Consider the following 20,996-nt stretch of genomic DNA (forward strand, 5'->3'; position numbering starts at 1 on the left):
GAAACATACCTAGCTTATGTGTAAATAATTTGGTAATTTACGCACTGCAGACATGATAAACTACGTACAACACCATGTAACTTTGACTCGGGAAAAAAAGTTGTTCAAACATACCCCGATAACTTATGTGTAAAAAGCATGGTAACTTACATACCATAGGGCCTGGTTACTTTTGACCAAAAAATTATTGAAATATACCTACATGAGATCAAGTTTTGAACATGTTGTCATGGTGGATTTGATGGTGAAAAGGGATTTTTGAATCATGACAACGGTTTAAGCTATAAAATATTTTGAATTTTTGAAATGGGGATAATCTAGGATGCCATCAGATTCCCCCCCTCTAGTGCGTATGGGGAGAAGGGCGAGGCAAACATTTTCTATGCTCCTCGTAACTTCAGTGTAAACATCATGGTAACTTACATACTACATGTGTGGTAACTTACCTAGCCCCGCCATGATATTTTGTCCGGAAAACGTCGATGCAACTCCATTTTGTTCTCCTCGGAGCAACCTCCCTACGGAGATATTAAGTATTAAATGGTCTCCATCAATACTAATTTCCAGGTGTTTAGACTTTTAGAATACAATTCTCTGGATGCAGCCCCAATCAGCATAATTCTAGATATTATTCCACTGACAAGCACAACAGCTCAAACAACAAATATTGGAAGACAATCCAAAATAGCAAAACACTCATCAATAATATTCAACAATAGCTCCAGTCGGATAACAAAGGATAATATGATCACAACCCAAAGACCAAGGGTTTAAAATCTTTTGACAACATACATCCTGAATTTGTGTGAATATCCAACGATGGCAAATATTGACAAAGGATTGCTAATAACCTAATGGTGTTTGAAAACTCTCAGCATCATCCTGCAACTTGCTCGATCAGATATACACCCTTGCTATCTATTGTTTCAGAAGAATTCTCCTATAATCTAGTCATAGCAAAGATAAGAGGTCTAAAGACTTGCAGAACCAAAATTCAGAGGCAGTACTGAACGAATATGAATGAACCAACAACAACTCCAGTACAAACTTCAGATCTAAAGAGTACCTTAAATTGAACCCGCTGGGCACTGGAATTATAAAACACAGGTGCCAAACGTTTTACAGAAAAGAAAATCGTGGGTGGAATCCTTCTGCGTTAGGGCCGGCGATTAGGCTGTGTGGCGAGCCGTATCGAGGGGAGGGGAGGCAGGATAGCGTGCAACTTATGAGTTGATTAGTCTCAGGTCTATGTTTTGTGAAGTTTGATCTATGGACTGAACAAGTGCAATAGGTTTTGAAATTTTCTTGAATCATTAGTTCAAAACTATTCCAAAAGAGAGTTTAAAGAAATGAGGTTAAGAGAGTAGACTAAAAAAAGAGGTTTAATTGAATCATTAGACAGAAAATGATGTTTTGAGCCCAGGTTGTACCACAGCAATAAAATGCATGTTTTGCCTGAAGCCGTAAACCCTTCGAACTTTTCAAATGCCAGTTAAACTCACTATATCAAGATCATTTTTCAAATATCAGTTAAACCCACTCAATCTCAGCACTGGTAACAGAAAAAAAGTGAAGAACTCATTGAAGGTCCTAAAAATGCTTTCACCAGAAGGAGTAGGACCATGCAGTTCCAACATTATTCAAGGAAAGTGTCACCATCACAACACTGAATCTTCTCTGTCAACTCTACACATCAGAGATTGACAACAACATGGTTTACTGGTAGTGGAAATGTAAATTATATATATATGCTATGGAATGACATAGCCTCACTCTTTGTTTTTTCACAGGAAGAGGAGAAAAAAGCTTCCAATTGAGAAGCATAATAATACATATGAACACCAAGGATAGCATGAACAGAAGTAGAAGAAAAACACAAATGCAGTCTGATTGTTCCTATGATTATCATATATAAATATAAATCCTCCTTATGGGCACAACTCCAGGAAGGATTACAGCCTTGACCTTGAGGCCAACATCGGTCGATCGGTTACCCAAACTCCCATCAATACACTGGAAGATGGGACACAAAAGCATTATATATACCTTAGCACTGCTTAATCTGGCCACGCCGTGGTGAATGGTGAGAATTTTGGAAGGGTAGTCTTTGGCAGCCATCCAAACAGGCTTTTAGACATGATGTCATATAATGAAACTAAAGATTAATTTTTAAAATAAGAGAAGTGAAGTTGTAAAATATAGCATATGGTGAAAGCAATTTGTAAAATAGAGAAATCATCAAATTCAGATTAGCATTGTGTGACATGGTGAAGCTAATGACTACAAAAGAAAACAAACATTGAGCGAGCAAGAGTAGAATAGAGCAGTGTGATTCACAACTTTATGACAGAACTATCGTGAGACCAATCAGTAGGAAAGGATATAAATATGAATCTAACAGATGTAGTCAGTAAATGAAGGCGGTTGATAAAGAAATAGACAGACTCATGCTTTGTTATGTAGCTGTGAGCTTGATGTTTAACATATTGAAAATAAAGAAATAGGTTAGTGCTCACCGTGAATGATGTACTCTTGCTGCTCATTCTCATTCTCTTGAGTCTATTCATCAAATCATAAAACACAGTTAGAATTATGAAATGTGATCTATCTACGAAAGAGGAGTAAAACGGGATGCGGGAGCGATGAATCTTAAAAATGTTTTGTTGCTTATAAAACTTGCGCAAGCTAGTGAGGTACGTTATGGGTCTTCTATGGCGGACAGGGGAGGAGGAAACACTTCTCTAGTCATACGAGTCAAGCGATTGAACTAGGGAATTTTGCCATACTTGTAAGAAAACAATATAATCTTTGCATCTGAACCTTTAGTTTAGCTAATCAAACTGAAATGATGAGATATTTCGTGCGAAGCACATTTTATAATTTGGTAATGTATATGCTCTTGTACTACTACATTGGTATAAAAAGTAACTATCGATGCCACGTCCTGGAGATCATCATGGGTCGAGTGTCAGCATGCTCTTGCTATCCAGGCTAGTCTCACAACAACTTGTATGTTTCTGTTAAAAAAATTGTATGTTAAAGTACACACTTGTTGACAAGTTTTGGAAGGCTAAAATATGCCTACTATTAACATTGTATAGATTACACGATTGAGGATTCAGGTGGCATGCTAAATGGGGATTCAAGTATTCTAGCGTTTGTTTGAATGACGGAGAAAACACAGGTCGTTGAATTAAGTCAAGAAGCGCCTAATCATACAAGGAGGGTCTTCTTATTCTAATTTTTTTTGCGTGTGATACAAGGAGAAACTTAACAAGCAAGCAAACCAGAAGTCACTGATACAAATTTGAGAGCCCTCCCTCTATTCGTGCTTGATAATTTTGGAGTAAATTAGCAATCTGGCTGCAAGTTGAACAATACTAAGGTACATACATCATGTCCTGTATACAAGCACTCGAACCGACGACGACATCCATCGATCGACAAAAATAGAAGTTTTGAGCTTTCTAGTTTCTACTGTACGAGGAGCAGAACGGAATTAGACCTGATGGTTGACGGCGTCATTGAGGGCGACCGGCGCAGCCAGAGCATTTTGGCGGCGCCGGTGGGCTCTTTTCTTGCGGATCTGGTGGCGGCGGAGTTTCGCCGAGGTGGTTGCCGAGGTCGCGGTCTTTGTGTAACCGTGCACCTCCGCGAGGTGCTTCTTGTACAACATGCATCTCACGCAGCCGCGCATGGCGGCAGAAGGAAACCCTAGAGGGCTATGGTCAAGAGTGTGGAGAAATGTGGACGGGTGTGGTAGATGGACACGTAAGTTGGGGTATTTACCCAGTTGCGGGCGTCTGGAATCGGTAGAGCCAGTTTTGGGCTTTGGCTGTAAAAACACAGTTGGGCTGAGCATTTGGCATGGGCCAGGAGGATGGTATTTTTGGACCTCAGCTGGAAGGACCGAGTGGGCCAGTTTTTATGAGGGTTATATTGTTGTGGAAAAAGAGCTCAGCAGTGTGTTGACCAAGCTCTGAATGAGACGGACGGCGGCAGGCAGTGGATTTGGGCGAGAAAACAGTGGTGGCGGAGTAGGAGGGAAGGGCGTGGTGTTGGAGCCTAAGAGGAAAGGAAAGAACCGAGGCCGCTGCGGCTGTGCGAGCCCGGGCATCCATGCCGACAACATGGCGGCGCGAACAGGAGCCCATTGCCCCGTGAGATCGAGAGAGTGCGGAGATTTTTCATCGCCCCTCTCCTGCCAAGAGGCACCTGGCGTTCCTTAGGTGGAGCTCGGGAAGGGAGATGATGATGGGACGGGCACGGACGGCGGAGCAAAGAAAGAAGTGGGGTTGGACTCCTGGAGAAAAGGAGAGGAAGAGAAGCAGGGTAGCGGCGGCGGCTGTTATAGTTGCTGATTGAGCGATCTGCAGTGCGAAATTAGGTAAGTGTATGTATAGGTGTTGATGAATTTTAATTTTTTTGGTTAGTGTGCTGTGGGTGGCGTCATTGTGTATAGGCATGGTGAATTGTAGATTCTGAGACTGAATAATTGAAGCGAAAATTAGCTGTCCTTGTTTAGTCTGGTCTCTAGAACTTTAGCAAGTGTGTTTATGAGATGCACATGTAATTCCTGTTTCAACTTGATGATGATGGATGTGAATTGGTTCTATGATTGGAGGTTATGAAAAAGAGTTGTTAAATGTCTCTTATGTGAATGGTAGATGCAATTGGTTATTAGGCCGTCACGTGCAGAGCAGATCGAGTTTGTCGTGATGGCCGAGGAATGGTTTGGAGTCCCCTTTGGGTGCTAGTGTGGGATTTGGGAGTTGAAGGTGAGGTCATGGCCTTGACCAAGGCTGATGATGCTTGTAGCCCTCAAGAACTGCTCCGCGTGAGGGTAGAGCACAAAGTGTTCTGCATTTATCCTGATGAAATGTAGCTTATCTCAAAACAAATAATGTCGCGCTATAATCTGATACAATATTTAGTGGTGTAAGGGCCTGCTGGCCTTCCATCTGTGCTGTGTAAGGCTGTGTAAGCCAACACATTATTTTCTGATTAGTTTTCCCCTCTTTTCTGAATTGTAGGAGTTGTACAAGGATCTGACAAACCACGTGAACTCAGTAGTACATTCAGCCAAGATTCCTGAGATTCCAGAATGCAATTGCAGAGGCTTCTCTGAATGGAATGAGACGATAACTTCTGGAGATCACCCTTCAGTAGTCCAGGTAAAATGGTAGTTTAGTCAGAGTCTGACTATTAGATGAAGTACATGGTAATTGATTTTCAATTTTAAATAATATGATAACTATGTCATCATTCCTTCACTTTGCTTCCTCAGTGGCGTCTCTGTTTTTCCTGAGGTAATGACTAACATTCTACACTGTGTTCCATAGCTCATTTTTACGCACCGCAATTCAGTTCTCACACGATACTTGGATGTGCAAACTGTAGGATCGAAAGTATGTCTAGATGGGGGGTGATTAGACTACTTGACCAAATAAAAACTTAACCTTTTCCCAATTTTAGTTCTTGGCAGATTTTAGCTATTGTAGGACAAGTCAAGCAATCATCACACATTTCAAGCAAGCATGCAATAAGTATATTGGCAGCAGAAAGTAAAGCATGCAACTTACAAGAATGTAAAGGGAAGGGTTTGAAGAATTCAAACGCAATTGGAGACACGGATGTTTTTCCCGTGGTTCGGATAGGTGGTGCTATCCAACATCCACGTTGATGGAGACTTCAACCCACAAAGGGTAACGGTTGCGCGAGTCCACGGAGGGCTCCACCCATAAAGGGTAACGGTTGCGCGAGTCCACGAAGGGCTCCACCCACGAAGGGTCCACGAAGAAGCAACCACCCACAAAGGGTCCACGAAGAAGCAACCTTGTCTATCCCACCATGGCCATCGCCCACAAAGGACTTGCCTCACTAGCGGTAGATCTTCACGAAGTAGGCCATCTCTTTGCCCTTACAAACTCCTTGGTTCAAATCCACAATCTTGTCGGAGGCTCCCAAGTGACACCTAGCCAATCTAGGAGACACCACTCTCCAAGAAGTAACAAATGGTGTGTAGGTAATGAACTCCTTACTCTTGTGCTTCAAATGATAGTCTACCCAACACTCAACTCTCTCTCATAGGATTTGGATTTTGTGGAAAGAAGATTTGAGTGGAAAGCAACTTGGGGAAGGCTAGAGATCAATATTCATATGGTAGGAATGGAATATCTTGGTCTCAACACATGAGTAGGTGGTTCTCTCTCAGAACATATGAGTTAGAACATGATGGCTCTCTCCACGAATGAAGAGGAGGTGGAGGGGTATATATAGCCTCCACACAAAATCCAACCGTTACACAAAGTTTTCCAATCTCGGTGGGACCGAATCAACAAACTCGGTCGGACCAAAAATGTAAACCTAGTGACCGTTAGAGATTTTCGGTGGGACTGACATGCAACTCGGTAGGACCGATATGGTTAGGATTTGGGCATAACGTAATCTCGGTGAGACCGATTACACAAACTCGGTGAGACCGAATTTGGTAATTAGCTAACCAGAGAGTTGGTCAGGCAAACTCGGTGGGACCGATTTGCTCTTTCGGTGAGACCGAAAAGTTACAAAAAGGAAACACTGAATTTACATTGCAATCTCGGTGGGACCGATCCGCTCTTTCGGTGAGACCGAAAAGTTACGAAAGGGAAACAGAGAGTTTGCAATCCCATCTCGGTGAGACCGAGATCCCTATCGGTAGAACCGAATTGCTAGGGTTTGGCAGTGGCTTATGACAAGTGAAACTCGGTGGCGCCGGATAGGAAGAATCGGTAGGACCGAGTTTGGCTTAGGGTTTAGGTCATATGTGGATATGGGAAAGTAGTTGAGGGTTTTGGAGCATATCACTAAGCACATGAAGCAAGAGGCTCATTAAGCAACACCTCATCCCTCCTTGATAGTATTGGCTTTTCCTAAAGACTCAATGTGATCTTGGATCACTAAAATATAAAATGAAGAGTCTTCAGCTTTTGAGCTTGAGCCAATCCTTTGTCCTTAGCATTTTGAGGGTTCCACTTTCACCATCCATGCCATGCCAATCATTGAGCTTTCCTGAAATAATCATCTTGGAATAGCATTAGATCAATGAGCTATATGTTGTTATGAATTACCAAAACCACATAGGGATAGTTGCACTTTCACAAACTCATCCAGATAACCAGCCATCGTGGTAGTTGCATACTCCTGGAGCCTAATGGAGTCTCTGCAATGTGGTGACACCACAGTGGAGTGGTTGAACGCACAGAGGATGTGGCTCATGAGAAGGACCACCTCCTACCTCCTGGCGGCCATCGATACGATCGGAGGAATGTTGGGCGTTTCCGAGTCAGGCTTCGAGCTGACGGTGAAGCTGGATGAGTCAGAGGCTGGAGAGGTACAAGAAGGGTAAGATCGGCATCGTGTCTCTGGGAGAGGAGCTCGCCGAGGATGCGATTCCAGTGCTGGGAACATTTATCTTTTCATTTGATGGAGTTCTGTTCTAATGTCATTGCAGGGTCGGATCTGGAGTAGTGGATTGAAAAGGAAAGAATTGAAAGGAGCTATTTGTAGGATGTTCCTGACGGACTAAGGAACCGATAGTCTGAGCGTATGAAGGTATGTATTTGTTTGTTCAAAGTGTTTTGAAACGTTTAATTAGAGCTAGTAGGCATAAGATTTAATTCTTACTGGATGTACATATTTATCATACTTCATAAATGAGTGATCTAAGGCAGAAAGCTGAATCCCGAGCTAGAGTGTGAAGAACAATAACCATATGAGAATTCATTCACAAAAGATGGTTTGTGTATTGTTGATAGCTCTGTATGCATGAATGTTTTAAAAAACAATAATCATCAGATTGTTGGGTTGAAAAGAAAACTTGGCAAGCACAAATTAATTTGATAACCCAAAGAGAACCGAGACAAACATCTAGGCGATGAAAGGATATGTATTATTAATAAACAGGGGAAGCAAGTATAGCTTGTCTAGCTTACATAGGTTATAAATAAGTAACTTAAAGCAGTGTGTAGTGATAATAGAGGAAACAGTCCCATAGGCTCTTGTGTGAGAGGATTGGATCTGGCGCAGAGGTATTCATGAGGTGCAGAAGAGTGTGGTAGCAGGCGTCGTCGATATGGCTTCGTTTCGATGATGTAACGAAAGTGAACATAGGGTAGATGCCGCTGATGTGAGAGTCCTGGCGTGGTTGATGTGTAAGTGGTGAATGTGTTAGGAAGTTATTTATGAAGATCAAATAAAATAGAGGTTCAACAAGGCAGAGAAGCAAAGATAGCGGTCATACCGATGATTAGTACTATTTGGTTGCGTTCATTGAGTGCCTAGACAGTGATCATGTCATTGATGCTAGGCTACGTCGATCAGAATGTTTGCTGTCCTTACAGTCACATCTGGGTCTGGATGAAGCACCATCGTGGGGGCTATCTCTGTGTCCACAAACTTTGCAAGCAGGGTCTTTGCAATCGCAGCCGGGCTGTTGCACCAAACTATGCATCGATATGATTTGCATGTTAGCAGTAGTTCAACATTTTTGTCTGGGATCTCCATGTAGCAGAACTGTGCAAGAAGAAGTTTCATCAGCTTCTGCGTGCAAAAATGCGCTGGGATCCTGTTGATCATGAGTTGGGCACATGTGCTGAGTGTGCTGTTGATGGAGCCAATATCTGGGCTCCATGGGGTGACATGTGGCATGCATGTGAGCTCTGTTGATAGAATTTTGCTTTAGATTGCTGCACCTGCTGTGTTGTCTGGTAGTATAATGATCTGCTGATCTTTGCCCATTGTGTCCATCATGACGTCCCTCGGATCTAAACCTGGGTAGAGGTAGTATACATCTTTCCACAGTGCGTCGGCTTGCTTGGAGGTGCCTGAGATGACAACCGCTGTGGATAGCTCCTTTATAATCTGCTCATCAACCAATTCTGGTGGAAGAAACTAGACTACTTCGTTGGTGTTGTATGTATTCTCAGACACAGGAACTTGTGTGATTGGCATGTATGTAGCGTCTTCATCCTGCTTGTAGACGTAGTGGCGGTAGTGGATATGTAGACGATATGTACGAAGCTTTCTGTATGGCTGTGTATCCATGCACATTCCTGGATCAACTTTGGTTATTGGAATACAAAGCAGGATCGAAGCTGGTACAAGAATTCTGCGCTGAGCCCATGTTGGGCATCTGTAGGTTTTGATGTCTATTCGATGATCCGTGTGATCTGTGATGTGCTCCACTGCACAATAGGGACTGAGAATGTGCTCTACAGCCACTGCTGACGAAACATGTAAGGGAAGATTTGTGATAGAGACACGAAGTTGTTGCTCTGCAACATCAAAACCCAGTTCATCTGTTGGGAGCCACTGCTTGAACTTGAGACTGCCTGCTTGTGCCATGCACTCCATGCAACCGGTAAGCAGCAGGAATCCTAGACGGGCGTCAGTTTCATTTGTGAAAGAGAAGATTGCCTCTTTGTCTGATGCAACATGGACTGCGATCGTCCCTAGATCACAGATCAGTGGTTGTATCTTGTTGAGCAATTCTTCCAAAGTGACCCATTTACTGCCGCGTGGACCCTTGTTGCTACCAAAGGGAATCTGATGGAGTAGAATGGACTGGCCTGAAGCTGCGTCTGAGCGATGTAGCACTCCCTGTATCTGACATGCTCATGGTTGTTGTATTTGAAATGTAAAGAGACATCAGTTCTTAGAAGTAATCGGAAGAATAATGTGTAGATGCATGTGCAGTTCTTTGCAGATGTTAAACTTATGTAAGTAAGGAGAAAGTAAGAGCAAGGTATGAACAGATGAAGAGGGAAGTAGATACTACTTTGAGTGTGTTTATAACTTTAGTCAAATTTTAATTTGTTTGTATGGTATAGTGTATTGTACTGGCAGATGTATTGCAAGCAATTCGTGCTGAATTACTTGTTCTGCAATGTCATTTTCAGTCAGGAACAAGTTTAATGACAGAACGCAGAAGGTGACAAGAAGAACATATCCAATTGTTCACATGTGCTTTAGAAGGCTCTGTTCTTCCTGCAGGTACTGTTTGTTAAGTATAGATTTAACAAGTTTCTTATTTAGTTGTACCTTAATTATAAAATACAGATATTGACGAAAGGAAAGTGTGTCATAGTAGATAATGAAATTGCATTTATTGTTTCATTTGAAATATTTACAATTTGGAAAAGGAGAACAGGGCAAATAGGGAAAAAATTATTATTTTTCGTGTTTGTAGTCTACTTGTAATACTTGTGAATAGTTATATTTCAGAAGAAAATGTATTCATATCTTAAGTTTATTTAAAGAATGCTAATCAGTAAAGAAATTCGGAATTAGTAAATAAAAGAGTAGGTTGCAGCTATAAGAGAAGTTCCTACCTTTTCTAAAATATACATTTTGACAGAAGCAAAGTGTGTCATCGTATGTAATGAAGTTGCAAGTATTGTTTGGTGGCGCGCCTCTTGAGGGGGAGCTGGGCGTTGCCTGGTTGTAGTCGCCGCTTCGACTCTCCTTCTTATTCTAATTAGCGTTTGTGATGATATCTTCATTGAACAAACTTAGCAGCAGGGAAAGACATATACACTGTAGAGAGAAAGCCCATTATGGATCTGGACATGAAACGCCTGACTGATAATAGTGCTCTTAACATAAGTAGTAGGTCTTAAAAAGCATGATATAAGAGTGCACAAAAGAGGACCATAGGTCATGACAGGATATAGCATAATTAGGAGTACTTAGTAGTGCATTATATTAGATTATATTAACACAGGGGCTGCAACGTCTTCGATTGTGCATCTAGAGGCGGTGCACGGTGAGAACCAGGCGACGGTTTGAAGTGATCCTGAAACGAAATGCACAGATGTCTCCTTCACGAATGTTGGCGCGGCGACGAAACTCATACCAGTTGGTGGTTATAGTGGCCCTCTTGTCACTTGCTACCATGATGCAACACTTGGCGAGCAAATGGCCATCTGCAAGTCTGACCATGAGTGTATCATTGTTTGGATCAATGTAGTCGAGCAGGTTCTCTTCAGTATAGTTAACCTGGAAATACTGGTAAAAGCAAGCAGGTTATTTACATGGGTAGAAATTGTTGTGTGATATGGAAGATAATTTAGAATGCTCAAGTAAAAAGAGCAAAGAGAAGTGAATATTTCTGATGTCCAATTGATGATTCGAGTATGTACAGCCTAGTGTGTGAACAAATAACAAACGAATGAAAAAATGGTAAGCTAGATTAGATAAAGTAGAGATTTTAAAAGTAGCAGGAGAAAAATAAGAACAGAGCAGGTGTTGATGTATGTGCTATACAGTGAGAAGGGGAACATAATTGTTATTTGTAATTTGAGTGAAGTGGTGAGTGTTAAGTGTTATGAACAGAGCAGGAGTTGTACAGTATGGAGATACAATTTGCTGTATTATGAAGTTAGTAAACATTGAATAGGCCGTGCATTTGAGCATACCATGCGCTGGCCTAGTTCGGCAAACGTCTTGTTGATTGTGTAGATGTAGTAATTGATGTCCGGCTTTTCGTGCCAAAACATAGCAAAGAGAGTGTCTACTTGGTGCTCGTAGAGCTTCACCTCATTGCCCCAGTAACAGTTGTCGTCAAGCTCACCAACGTACTGGACGCCGCCAGGTGTTCCTGCACTCAGTTAGAAGTGGGTGGAAAGCAAGTTAAGTATTGGTTGCAACAGCCGTAAATGTGAGAGTTTGTTTGGGAAAGGAAATTTTAGTTATATAAGATACCAGGCTGGGTGTTAGGGGCTGTTTGGAGCGAAGCCAAAGCAGCTATACAAAGAGGATGGGGCGGCAAAATTTTGGCAAACAAAACAGTTGAGGTGCAGGTTGGTTGTGTGATAGTATAGGGAGGCACACAAGAACTATATATATATGCTATGGAATGACATAGCCTCACTCTTTCTTTTTTCATAGGAAGAGGAGAAAAAAGCTTCTAATTGAGAAGCATAATAATACATATGAACACCAAGGAAAGCATGAACAGAAGAAGAAGAAAAACACAAATGCAGTCTGATTGTTCCTATGATTATCATATATAAATATAAATCCTCCTTATGAGCTCAACTCCAGGAAGGACTACAGCCTTGACCTTGAGGCCGTCATCGGTCGATCGGTTACCCAAACTCCCATCAATACACTAGAATATGGGACACAAAAGGATTTATATATACCTTAGCACTGCTTAATCTGGCCACCCCATGGTGAATGGCGAGAATTTTGGAAGGTTAGTCTTTAGCAGCCATCCAAACAGACTTTTAGACATGATGTCATATAATGAAACTGAAGATTAATTTTTAAAATAAGAGAAGTGAAGTTGTAAAATATAGCAGATGGTGAAAGTAGTTTGTAAAATAGAGAAAGCATCAAATTCAGATTAGCATTGTGTGACATGGTGAAGCTAATGACTACAAAAGAAAACAAACATTGAGGGAGCAAGAGTAGAACAGAGCAGTGTGATTCACAACTTTATGACAGAAGTATCGTGTGGCTAATCGGTAGGAAAGGATATAAATATGAATCTAACAGATGCAGTGAGTAAATGAAGGCGGTTGATAAAGAAATAGACAGACACATGCTTTGTTATGTAGCTGTGAGCTTGATGTTTAACATATTGAAAAGAAAGAAATAGGTTAGTGCTGAACGCGAATGATGTACTCTTGATGCTCATTCTCATTCTCTTGAGTCTATTCATCGAATCATAAAACATAGTTAGAATTATGAAATGTGATCTATCTTCGAAAGAGGAGTAAAACGGTATGCGGGAGCGATGAATCTTAAAAATGTTTTGTTGCTTATAAAACTTGTGCAAGCTAGTGAGGTACGTTATGGGTTATGGGTCTTCTATGGCGGCCAGAGGAGGAGGAAACGCTTCTCTAGTCATACGAGTCAAGCGATTGAACTATGGAATTTTGCCATAGTTTTAAGCAAACAATATAATCTTTGCATTTGAACCTTTAGTGAATATTGAGAAAAATTATTAAGTTTAGCTAATCAAACTAAAATGATGAGATATTTCATGTGAAGCACATTTCATAATTCTGTAATGTATATGCTCTTTGTACTATTGCATTGTTATAAAAAGTAACTATCGATGCCACGTCTTGGAGATCATCATGGGTCGAGTGTCAGCATGCTCTTGCTATCCAGGCTAGTCTCACAACAACTTGTATGTTTCTGTTAAAAAAATGGTATGTTAAAGTACACACTTGTTAACAAGTTTTGGAAGGCTAAAAAATGCCTACTATTAACATTGTATAGATTACACGATTGAGGATTCAGGTGGCATGATGAATGGGTATTCAAGTATTCTAGCGTTTGTTTGACTGACGGAGAAAATGCAGGCTGTTGAATTAAGTCAAGAAGCGCCTAATCATACAAGGAGGGTATTCTTTTCCAAAAAAAAATCGCGGGTGATACAAGGAGAAACTTAACAAGCAAGCAAACCAGAAGGCGCCGGTCCAAATTTGAGAGCCCTCCCTCTATTCATGGTCGATAATTTTGGAGTAATTAGCAATCTGGCTGCAAGTTGAACAATACTAAGGTACATACATCATGTCCTGTATACAAGCACTCGAACCGACGACGACATCCATCGATAGACAAAAACAAACGTTTTGAGCTTTATAGTTTCTATTGTACGAGGAGCATAATGGAATTAGACCTGATGGTTGACGGCGTCGCTGAGGGCGACCGGCGCGGCCGGAGCGTTTTGGCGGCGCCGGTGGGCTCTTTTCTTGCGGATCTGGGTGGCGGCGGAGTATCACCGAGGTGGCTGCCGAGGTCGCGGTCTTTGTGTAACCGTGCACCTCCGCGAGGTGCTTCTTCTACAGCCTGAATCTCTCGCAGCCGCGCATGGCGGCGAAAGGAAACCCTAGAGGGCTCTGGTCGAGAGTGCGGAGAAATGCGGACGGGTGTGGTAGATGGACAGGTAAGTTGGGGTATTTACCCAGCTACGGGCGTGTGGAATCGGTAGAGCCAGTTTTGGGCTTTGGTCTGTGAAAACACAATTGGGATGAGCATTTGGCATGGGCCAGGTAAATGGTATTTTTGGACCTCGGCTGGAAGGACTGAGTGGGCCAGTTTATATGAGGGTTATATTTTTGTGGAAAAAAGAGCTCAGCAGTGTGTTGACCATGCTCTGAATGAGACGGACGGCGGCAGGCAGTGGGTTTGGGCGAGAAAACAGTGGTGGTGGAGCAGGAGGGAAGGGCGTGGTGTTGGAGCCTGAGAGGAGAGGAAAGAGCCGAGGCCGCGGCGGCTAGGCAAGCCCGGGCATCCATGCTGGCAGCATGGCGGCGAGGACAGGAGCCCATTGCCGCGTGAGACCGAGAGAGTGCAGAGATTTGTCATCGCCCCTGTCCTGCGAAGAGGCACCTGGCGTTCCTTAGGTGGAGGTCAGGAACGGAGATAATGATGGGACGGGAACGGACGACGGAGCAGAGAAAGAAGTGGGTTTGGACTCCTGTACTAAAGGAGAGGAAGAGAAGTAGGGCAGCTGCGGCAGCTGTTATAGTTGCTGATTGAGCGATCTGCAGTGCGTAATTAGGTAAGTGTATGTATAGGTGTTGATGAATTTTAATTTTTTTTGTTAGTGTGTTCTGGGTGGCGTCATTGTGTATAGGCATGGTGAATTGTAGATTCTGAGACTGAATAATTGAAGCGAAAATAACTGTCCTTGTTTAGTCTGGTCTCTAGAACTATAGCAAGTGTGTTTATGAGATGCATATGTAATTCCTGTTTCAACATGATGATGATGGATGTGAATTGATTCAATGATTGGAGGTTATGGAAAAGAGTTGTTCTATGTCTCTTATGTGAATGGTAGATGCAATTGGTTATTAGGCCGTCACGTGCAGAGCAGATCGAGTTCGTCGTGATGGCCGAGGAATGGTTTGGAGTCCCCCTTTGCGTGCTAGTGTGGGATTTGGGAGTTGAAGGCGAGGTCATGGCCTTGACCAGGATGATGATGCTTGTAGCCCTCAAGAATTGCTCCGCATGAAGGTAGAGCACAAACTGTTCTTCATTTATCCTGATGGAATGTAGCTTATCTCAAAACAAATAGTGTTGCGCTCTAATCTGATACAATATTTAGTGGTGTAAGGGCCTGTTGGCCTTCCATCTGTGCTGTGTAAGGCTGTGTAAGCCAACACATTATTTTCTTATTAGTTTGCCCCTCTTTTCTGAATTGCAGGAGTTGTACAAGGATCTGACAGACCGCGTGAACTCAGTAGTACATTCAGCCAAGATTCTTGAGATACCAGAATGCAATCGCATAGGCTTCTCTAAATGGAATGAGACGATAGCTTCTAGAGGTCACCCTTCAGTAGTCCAGGTAAAATGGTAGTTTAGTCAGAGTCTGACTATTAGATGAAGTACATGGTAACTGATTTTCAATTTTAAATAATATGATAACTATGTCATCATTCCTTCACTTTGCTTCCTCGGTGGCATCTCTGTTTTCCCTGAGGTAATGACTAACATTCTACACTGTGTTCCATAGCTCATTTTTATGCACCGCAGTTCAGTTCTCACACGATACTTGGATGTGCAAAATCATCCAGATAACCAGCCGTCGTGGTAGCTGCATACTCCTGGAGCCTAATGGAGTCTCTGCAATGTGGTGACACTGAGGTGGAGTGGTGGAACACACAGAGGATATGGCTCATGAGAAGGACCACCTCCTACCTCCTGGCAGCCATCAACACGATCGGATGAATGTTGGGCGTCTCCGAGTCAGGGTTCGAGCTGACGGTGAAGGTGGGCGAGTCGGAGGCTCTAGAGAGGTACAAGAAGGGTAAGATCGTCATCGTGCCTCTGGGAGAGGAGCTCGCCGAGGATGCGATTCCAGTGCTGGGAACATTTATCTTTTCATTTGATGGAGTGGTGTTCTAATGTCATTACAGGGTCAGATCTGGAGCAGTGGATTGAAAAGGAAATAACTGAAAGGAGCTATTTTTAGGATGTTCCTGATGGAGTAAGGAACCGACAGTCTGAGCGTATGAAGGTTTGTATTTGTTTGTTCAAAGTGTTTTGAAACGTTTAATTAGAGCTTGTAGGCATAAAATTGAATTCTCACTGGATGTACATACTTTTCATACTTCATAAATGAGTGATCGAAGGCAGAAAGCTGAATCCTGAGCTAGAGTGTGAAGAACAATATCCATATGAGAATTCATTCACAAAAAATGGTTGGTTTATTGTTGATAGCTCTGTATGCATGAATGTTTTAGAAAAAAATAATCATAAGATTGTTGGGTTGAAAAGAAAACTTGGCAAGCACAAATTAATTCGATAACCCAAAGAGAACCGAGACAAACATCCAGGCGATGAAAGGATATGTATTATTTATAAACAGGGGAAGCAAGTGTAGCTTTTCTAGCTTACATAGGTTATAAATAAGAAACTTAAAGCAGTGCGTAGTGATGATAGAGGAAACGGTCCCATAGGCTCTTGTGTGAGAGCATTGAATCGGGCGCAAAGGTATTCATGAGGTGTAGAAGAGCGTGGTAGCAGGCGTCATCGATATGGCTTCGTTTTGATGATGTAGCAAAAGTGAACGTAGGGTAGATGCCACTGATGTGAGAGTCCTGGCGCGGTTGCTGTGTAAGTGGTGAATGTGTTAGAAAGTTATTTATGAAGATCAAATAAAATAGAGGTGCAACAAGGCAGAGAAGTAAAGATAGCGGTCATACCGATGATTAGTACTATTTGGTTGCGTTCATTGAGTGCCTAGAGAGTGATCATGTCATTGATGGTAGGCACAGTTCGCTGTACGTCGATCAGAATGTTTGTTGTCATTACAGTTACATCTGGGTCTGGATGAAGCACCATGGTGGAGGCTATCTCTGTGTCCACAACCTTTGCAAGCAGGCTCTTTGCAATCGCAGCCGGGCTATTGCACCAAACTATGCATCGATATGATTCGCATGTTAGCAGTAGTTCAGCATTTTTGTCCGGGATCTCCATGTAGCAGAACTGTGCAAGAAGAAGTTTCATCAGCTTCTGCGTGCAAAAATGCGCTGGGATCATGTTGGTCATTAGTTGGGCACAGGTGGTGGGTGTGCTGTTGATGGAACCAATATCTGGGCTCCATGGGGGTGACATGTGGCATGCATGTGAGCTCTGTTGATAGAATTTTTTCTTTCGATTGCTGCACCTGTGTAGGATCTAGAAGTAGATGTGTCTAGAGGGGGTGATTAGACACTTCATGCTAAAATTGCAATTTTTAAGCTTTTTCGGTTTAAGTGGAGTTTAGGCACAATTTCAACACAATACATATCAAGCAAGCATGCAAAGAGTATATGAGCAGCGGAATGTAAAGCATGTAACTTGCAAGAATGTAAAGGGAAGGGTTTGGAGAATTCAAACGCAATTGGAGACACGGATGTTTTTCCCGTGGTTCGGATAGGTGGTGCTATCCTACATCCATGTTGATGGAGACTTCAACCCACAAAGGGTAACGGTTGCGCGAGTCCACGGAGGGCTCCACCCACAAAGGGTAACGGCTGCGCGAGTCCACACAGGGCTCCACCCACGAAGGGTCCACGAAGAAGCAACCACCCACAAAGGTCCACGAAGAAGCAACCTTGTCTATCCCACCATGGCCATCGCCCACACAGGACTTGCCTCACTAGCGGTAGATCTTCACGAAGTAGGCGATCTCCTTGCCCTTACAAACTCCTTGGTTCAACTCCACAATCTTGTTGGAGGCTCCCAAGTGACACCTAGCCAATCTAGGAGACACCACTCTCCAAAAAGTAACAAATGGTGTGTAGGTAATGAACTCCTTGCTCTTGTGCTTCAAATGATAGTCTCCCCAACACTCAACTCTCTCTCATAGGATTTGGATTTTGTGGAAAGAAGATTTGAGTGGAAAGCAACTTGGGAAGGCTAGAGATCAAGATTCGTATGGTAGGAATGCAATATCTTGGTCTCAACACATGAGTAGGTGGTTCTCTCTCAGAACATATGAGTTGGAATGGTGTATGTGTTCTGATGGCTCTCTCTTTGAATGAAGAGGAGGTGGAGGGGTATATATAGCCTCCACACAAAATCCAACCGTTACACACAGTTTTCCAATCTCGGTGGGACCGAATCAACAAACTCGGTCGGACCGAAAATGTAAACCTAGTGACCGTTAGAGATTTTCGGTGGGACTGACATGCAACTCGGTAGGACCGATATGATTAGGGTTTGGGTATAATGTAATCTCGGTGAGACCGATTACACAAACTCGGTGGGACCGAATTTGGTAATTAGCTAACCAGAGAGTTGGTCAGGCAAACTCGGTGGGACCGATTTGCTCTTTCGGTGAGACCGAAAAGTTACAAAGGGGAAACACTGAATTTACATTGCAATCTCGGTGGGACCGATTCGCTCTTTCGGTGAGACCGAAAAGTTACGAAAGGGAAACAGAGAGTTTGCAATCCCATCTCGGTGAGACCGAGATCCCTATCGGTAGAACCGAATTGCTAGGGTTTGGCAGTGGCTTATGACAAGTGAAACTCGGTGGCGCCGGATAGGAAGAATCGGTAGGACCGAGTTTGGCTTAGGGTTTAGGTCATATGTGGATATGGGAAAGTAGTTGAGCGTTTTGGAGCATATCACTAAGCACATGAAGCAAGAGGCTCATTAAGCAACACCTCATGCCTCCTTGATAGTATTGGCTTTTCCTAAAGACTCAATGTGATCTTGGATCACTAAAATATAAAATGAAGAGTCTTGAGCTTTTGAGCTTGAGCCAATCCTTTGTCCTTAGCATCTTCAGGGTTCCACTTTCACATCCATGCCATGCCAATCATTGAGCTTTCCTGAAATAATCATCTTGGAATAGCATTAGCTCAATGAGCTATATGTTGTTATGAATTACCAAAACCACCTAGGGATAGTTGCACTTTTAATCTCCCCCTTTTTGGTAATTGATGACAACATATAGATCAAAGCTTCGACAAATGATAATAAGCATGAAATATATCGTCGCTTTGAGAAGTATGTGATAAATAAGAGCTCCCCCTAAGTTTGTGCATATTTAAAATTTGCTTTGGACTGCAAATGCACAAGGAGTTAGAGTCATGGGTTACTCTTCCATGTCACATACATCTTGGTGGAGCGCTTAAAATGATAAGAATGAAATGCATGCACTCATCACCAAGAATAGTGAATGATCACATAAGATAGATAAGATAATAGCATTAAGCAAGCATTAAGTGTAGCTTATGATCAAACACATGATCATCAATGTCTCACAAGCAATGACATAGTATCTCAAGCACTCAAAAGCAAACAAGTTCAAAAAAGCCACCAAATAAAGTAAGAGAGAAAAGCAACACACTCTCTCTCTCTCTCGAAGCCTATGATCTATACATTTTTCTCCCCCTTTGGCAACAAGTTACCAAAAAGTTCCTAGAAAATGCATAGTGCTAGATCGACACTCAGGCTTGATCTTCAGGTGGTGGTGGAGTCCGGATCACTCAAAGGACGAAGGCTTCTGTAGACGCTGAAGTAGACGCTGGAGTTGGAGCTGAAGTAGATGCTGGAGCTGGTGGAACTGAGGCTGTAGCTGGTGCTGAAGTGGTGGCTCTGGTGTCAGCAACTGGCACGGCAGATGACCTCGGACCTCGTGGCACTCTGGCAAAGGCATGAGTGGTAGTCCCGCCTCTCCTCTCCTGCATGTCATCCTGGAGCTGCTCCACTGCAGTCTGAATCTCTGTCACCTTGACATCCAAGTCATAGAACTTTTGTTCCATGACCCTCTCTAAGCTTGCCTGGTTCTGAGTTAGGGTGGCTAGTCCTTTCTCAATCCGCAGGGTGGATGCAATCAGGTAACCAAGCTGCTCTTGTTTAGTTTTCAATAAATACTCAGATGCCTCCTCTTGGGTTGGCATCTTGGCAGCTTTCTCCTTCCTTGCCTTCTCCTTCTTGGCTTGTGCTTGGACAGATGATGGCTCATTCTCAGTCATGACTACTTGATTGTCCTCAAAATATGGATGGATGGGCAAGTGTTCCTTGTGCAACAAGTATATGCCCGTGCCCATCTTGGAGTTAATGAGCTCCTGAATTTGAGGGGCATAACCACAACTCCTCTTCTGATCTGCTGCGGTCCTCTCGATAGTCTCTACTATGAGGCTCATGACCTTGAATTTCGGTGGCACATCAAATACATGTAGCAAGTTGATTGCATGGCCTCTAATCATCTTGTGATCACGTGACTTGGGCAAAAGAGTGTGCCTCAATATCCAATTGATTGTTGGCAGCCCTGACAGAAGATAGTGCACAGACCCAAACTTGAAAGTATCAAGAGCTTCATTGGGAATCTCCTTGTACATGTTGGACATTGAGTTGTGGTCCATCTTCTTCTTAGCATAAATGTCCAAGTCATCTGCTTGCTCCTCTGGGGCATTGATCAACTTTGCCCATTCCTCAACAGTTGATTGGTACCTCGTACCTTCAGACATCCATGTGATCCTTCCATCTGGGTAGAAGTGTGTTGTGGAGTAGAATTGCATGATAAGCTCCTCGTTCCACTTTGTGAGCTTCTGCCCAACAAAGTCTGCAACTCCACACGCACTAAAGCTGTCATACACTCCAGGGTAGTGTTCCTCATTTTCCTTCATGTAGGTCCAGTCGACCCATCTCATGTCACAAACAATAGGCTTCTTGTCAAGCAGTACTGTCTCATAGAAGTCCTGCTGTTCCTTGGTGCGAAATCTGTAATCCACAGCAGTCCTTCTCCTTGAAGCATATGGATCTGCTTCTCTCCAGTTCCGCAGCCCTGAGTCTCTCCTGAGCTTCATGTCCTCAGCCACAGGATGAGCATCATTGTGGTCTGGGATCTTGGGCTTGAGTTTTCTCAGAACATTCTCTTCCTCTTCTTCAGCAGCTTCAGGCACTGGGGCCTTGTTCTTTTCAGCAGCAGGTATGCTCCTTGTATTTCTCTTTGGTGCTGTCTTGACCTTTGATGCAGCGTTGGGCTTAGATGCAGT

General features: G+C 43.0%; 1 long non-coding RNA gene across 1 annotated transcript; it reads right to left on the minus strand.

Moving 5' to 3' along the window:
- Positions 1 to 10,648: 10,648 nt before the first annotated feature.
- On the minus strand, positions 10,649 to 13,913 carry LOC119270995. The gene is made up of 3 exons (XR_005134391.1): positions 13,676 to 13,913; positions 11,457 to 11,638; positions 10,649 to 11,046 (listed from the first exon to the last, which is right to left on the minus strand). It is a non-coding gene; the product is annotated as an uncharacterized LOC119270995 (long non-coding RNA).
- Between the last annotated feature and the right edge of the window lie 7,083 nt (positions 13,914 to 20,996).

The sequence above is a fragment of the Triticum dicoccoides genome, chromosome 3A, assembly GCF_002162155.2.
Source record: "Triticum dicoccoides isolate Atlit2015 ecotype Zavitan chromosome 3A, WEW_v2.0, whole genome shotgun sequence".
Classification (NCBI taxonomy): domain Eukaryota; kingdom Viridiplantae; phylum Streptophyta; class Magnoliopsida; order Poales; family Poaceae; genus Triticum; species Triticum dicoccoides.